The sequence below is a fragment of the Bison bison genome, unplaced genomic scaffold (genome assembly GCF_000754665.1).
Source record: "Bison bison bison isolate TAMUID 2011002044 unplaced genomic scaffold, Bison_UMD1.0 scf7180017864293, whole genome shotgun sequence".
In the NCBI taxonomy this organism is placed as follows: Eukaryota; Metazoa; Chordata; class Mammalia; order Artiodactyla; family Bovidae; genus Bison; species Bison bison.
In genome coordinates, this window is record NW_011494865.1 from 2248133 (window position 1) to 2253218 (window position 5086).

A 5086-nucleotide genomic window follows, 5' to 3' on the forward strand; every position below is an offset into this window, starting at 1 on the left:
GAGTGAACTCCGGGAGTTTGTGATGGACAGGGAGGCCTGGCGTGCTGCGATTCACGGGGTCGCAAAGAGTCGGACACGACTGAATGACTGAACTAAACTGAACTGAAATATTATTAATACCCATAATGGAAATAACATTAACACTTACCAAATATATGACATCTCATTTCATCTACACAGCAATCTTGCAAAATAGGTTTGCTGCTGCTGCTGTCACTTCAGTCATGTCCGACTCTGTGTGACCCCATAGACAGCAGCCCACCAGGCTCCCCCGTCCCTTGGATTCTCCAGGCAAGAACACTGGAGTGGGTTGCCATTTCCTTCTCCAAAATAGGTTTAATCATCTCCATTTTACAAGCAAGGAAACTGAAGCTCAGGGAGATGAGGGAATGTGTCCCTGGCTACACAGCTGGTAAAAGACTGAGCAGATTCCTACCTGGATCTGAATGACTGCAGTGCAATGCCGTGCTTAGTCGCTCAGTCATGTCAGACTCTTTGTGACCCCCTGGACTGTAGCCCGCCAGGCTCCTCTGTCCATGGAGATTCTCCAGGCAAGAATATTGGAGTGGGTTGCCATTTCCTCCTCCAGGGGACCTTTCCAACCCAGGGATTGAACCCAGGTCTCCCAAATTGCCAGTGGATTCTTTACCATCTGAGCTACCAGGGAAACCCATATATATATATTTATATGGTGGCTTCTGATTTTCCACCTTTAATATGAGAGAGGTTGCTCCGGTTTATGGAGGGAAATGCCTCCACCATAGTGGCCTTGATTGGAGCAGGACTGTGTGACATCTAACACAGTAACTAACTGAAGGGCCCTCCTCAAATGTTAGTCTCCAGAAAGGTTTTAGGTTCCTGCTGCTGCTGCTAAGTTGCTTCAGTCATGTCCGACTCTGCGCGACCCCATAGACGGCAGCCCACCAGGCTCCCCCGTCCCTGGGATTCTCCAGGCAAGAACACTGGAGTGGGTTGCCATTTCCTTCTCCAAGGTTCCTGCTATTCAAGTGCAATTGTCATTAAGCAAATACTGTCAGAAAAGAATCAGTCTTTTGGCTCTCTGAGCAGCACCATGGCAGTCGACAAGAACAAGAGCCTCATGAAAGGTGGTAAAAAGGGAGCCCAGATGAAAGCAGTCGACCCATTTTTTAAGAAAGATTGGTATGATGTGAAAGCACCAGCTGCGTTCAGTGTAAGAAATATTGGGACATTTGTTATGAGACCTCAAGGAACCAAAATCGTATCTGATGGCCTCAAGGGTTGTGTTTTTGAAGTGACCCTTGTTGGTCTGTAGGATGATGAAGTTGCACTGAGAAAATTCAAACTCATTACTGAGGATGTTCAGCACAAAACTGCCTAATTTCCATGGCCTGGATCTCATCATTGACAAAATATGCTCCATGGTTAAAAAAATGGCAGACCATGATTGAAGTTCATGTTGATGTCAAGATTATCCATGGTTGTTTGCTTCATCTGTTCTGTGTGGGTTTTACTAAAAAATGCAACAATCAGATTTGGAAGGCTCCTATGCCCAGCACCAAAAGGTCCACCAGACCTGCAAGAGGTTGATGGAAATCATGGCCCGAGAGGTGCAGATAAATGACTTGAAAAAGGTGGTCAACAAATTGATTCCAGGGCTTCCTTTTGGTGCACTGGCTAAGAATCTGCCTGCTAATGCAGGGGCACCTGTTCAATCCCTGGTCAGGGAAGATCCCACATGCCACAGGGCAATTAAGCTCATGTCCCACAACTACTGAGCCTGCACTCTGGAGTCCCATAAGCCGCAACTACTGAGCCCATGTGATGCAACTTCTGAAGCCCGTGCACCTGGAGCCTGTGCTCCGCCACGAGAAGCCTCCACAATGAGAAACTCCACATGCTGCAATGAAGAGTAGCCCCCGCTCGCCACAACTAGAGAAAGCCTGAGCGTGGCAATGAAGACCCAGCACAGCCAAAACTACCATGCATAAATAAATAATTTAAAAAATACATTGATTCCAGACAGCATTGGAAAAAACATAGAAAATTCTTGCCAGCCTTTCCACTCCATGATGTATCTGTTAGAAAAGTAAAAATGCTGAAGAAGCCCAAATTTGAATTAGAAAAACTCATGGAGCTACACGGTGAAGGTAGCAGTTCTGGAAAAGCTACCGGGCATGAGACAGGTAGTAAAGCTGAACAAACTGCTGGATATGAGCCACCTCTCCAGTAATTTTTTTTTTCTAATTCAGACTTTTCATGGTGACAAATAAAAGGTCTTATTTGTGACATTTTTTGCGGTCATTCTTTTTAGATAATCTGACAGCTTTTTGAATTATGTGTTCTGATTTGTTAGCAATGTGAATTTTACTGGAAAAAAAAAAAAGAAAGGAATCAGAGAAGAACATATTCATGAAATCATCACCAGCTTATTTGGACAGAGAAAAACTATAGCATTCCATGGCCAAGGATGTGTTCATTTCACTTTGGGCAGGTTTTTGAGTCTGAGGATCTTTTCATACAACCCTGGCAAGCTCTCCCTGTTTCGCATGGCTTCTTCTTTGAGAACCTCACAGAGCTAACTGGAAAAGGATGAAAGACAAGGATCCAGGGAGGCTCCCTTTTCCCAGAACCACTGTTTAGGATTCTTGTGTAGTTCCCCATAGTGACATTAGGCGTCACCTTTGAGTCGTCTGAGGCCAGTCTCTGAGCAACTGACAAAATGCCTCATTTCCTAAGAGTTTCTGGCTCTCTAAAATCCAGTTTGGAGGCATTCATTACCAGCACCCTGGCCCCAGAGCAGTTTGGATAATCTGGTTCTCATTTACGGAACCAAGCTTGCCCCTAAGAAGAGGCTCCCAGCAGCTGGATAAGCTAAAAGGGGCTCTGTGCCTGTGACTTTACAACTGATTTCTCTGTTGTTGAAAGGGGGAGGTGATGGATGAGGCTTCCCTGATGGCTCAGCAGGTAAAGCATCTGCTTGCAATGCAGGAGACATAAGAGATGTGGGTTCGATCCCTGTGTCGGGAAGATCCCCCGGACGAAGGCATGGCAACCCACCCCAGTATTCTTACCTGGAGAATCCCATGGACAGAGAAGCCTGGCGGGCTACAGTCTATGGGGTCACAAAGACTGAAGTGACTAGGCACGCATGAACTATATATGGATAACAGACAGTTTATGCAAAGGCCCTACCAGCTCAGAGCCCTATTCTCCCAGAGTCCTCTGCTCTGCCCTGTCTGATCGTCTCACACCTGTGTCTACACTAGGCTGTGAACAACTGTGGGCAGTGGGGGAGTGGGGACTCTTTCCTTTCCTCCCTTCTTCCCTCCCTTCCTTCTTCCCTCCTTTCTTTTCTTCCCTTCATCTTTCCTCCCTCTCTCTCTTGATTCCTTCCATTCCGTGCATATTAAGTGCCAGACACTGGAGCTAAAACAGAGAACAAAACAGCCAGTCTCTATTCCTTCACGGAATTGACATTCTGATTCCTCATTTGTCTGTAAGTTCTCAGCACTTAGCACGTGGTAGGCACTTAACTGCTTTCATGGCTTGGTGTATACTCTTCCAGTTTTTTCCTATGTGTATACTAACACGATACATAATATTTAAATTTTAGATGGAAATGAGATCATGCATTAATACTATATATATATACATATAGTATATGTATATATAGTATCTATATATAGTATATGTATCGGAGAAGGCAATGGCACCCCACTCTAGTACTCTTGCCTGGAAAATCCCATGGACAGAGGAGCCTGGTCGGCTGCAGTCCATGGGGTCGCTAAGAGTCGGACATGACTGAGTGACTTCACTTTCACTTTTCACTTTCATGCATTGGAGAAGGAAATGGCAACCCACTCCAGTGTTCTTGCCTGGAGAATCTCAGGGACGGGGGAGCCTGGTGGGCTGCCGTCTGTGGGGTCGCACAGAGTCGGACACGACTGAAGTGACTTAGCAGTATATGTACATACATATACTATATGTATATATATATTCTGTAACTCACCACCCCCCACTCCAGCTTAATAGTGTCTTGTGGCCATCTTTCCAGGTTAGAATATAAAAATCAACTTCAGGGTTTGCATGTCCCCAAGATGCCATTTTGGAGAAGGAAATGGCAACCCACTCCAGTATTCTTGCCTGGAGAATCCCAGGGACGGGAGCCTGATGGGCTGCGTCTATGGGGTTGCACAGAATCGGACACGACTGATGTGACTTAGCAGCAGCAGCAGCAAGATGCTATTTGGGCTTCCCAGGTAGTGCTAGTGGAGATGCTAGTGAAGATCCCCTGGAGAAGGGCATGGCAACCCACTCCAATATTCTTGCCTAGAGAAATCCCATGGACAGAGGGGCCTGGTATGCTACAGTTCATAGGGTCACCCACAGTTGGACACATCTTAAGGGACTTAGCAAGTAAGATGCTATTTGGAGTCGCTCCGCCCCTTGGAGTTTAGAAAAGACTGGCTTCAACCCAAATTCATTCCCTGTGGAATCTCAGGGTCAGGTTAGGATTGTGAATGGGCCAGGTGTTCATGTTCTCATGGTCCCTGTTTATGCCTCTTCTGTTAATTTCATTCAATATATTTGATTAATCTCCTACTATTAGACATTGAGGTTGTTTCCAGTCTTTTCTTATCGCAAACAGTGCTGTAGTGAAAAAGCTTGTTCATCCTTTGTTTTATGTGTGTTGAATAAATTGCTGTAACTGGTGTTGCTGGGTCAATCTATATTGCTATAGATACAGGTATTATAGTATCTATGAATACTGTTCAATTCCCTTCACAGAAGCTGTGCTACTTTTTATTCCCAATAGGATATGTTACAAATTGTGATTTTTACTTAACTGTGCAAATATACACACACACACACCTTTTCATATTCTTTTCCTTTTTGTTTTTTTTGGAACTGTTGATCTGCAGGAGCTTTTCACATGTCAAAGAAACTATCCTTTTGTAACTTAAAGTACAGATATTTTTTCTTAGTTTATTATTTATTTTCTTATCCTTTTTAAAAAAAACAGCTGCTTAGTATCCCATAAATAATTTTAAGCAGTCTCTTTTTGCTAGACATCTTGGTTGGCTGTTATAAATGACACAGATCT

At 44.6% G+C, this 5086-nt stretch overlaps 1 pseudogene; it reads left to right on the top strand.

Annotated features, from left to right (window-relative positions):
• Window positions 1–1072: 1072 nt before the first annotated feature.
• LOC104996437 lies at window positions 1073–2212 on the top strand (annotated as a pseudogene).
• The last annotated feature ends 2874 nt before the right edge of the window (window positions 2213–5086 follow it).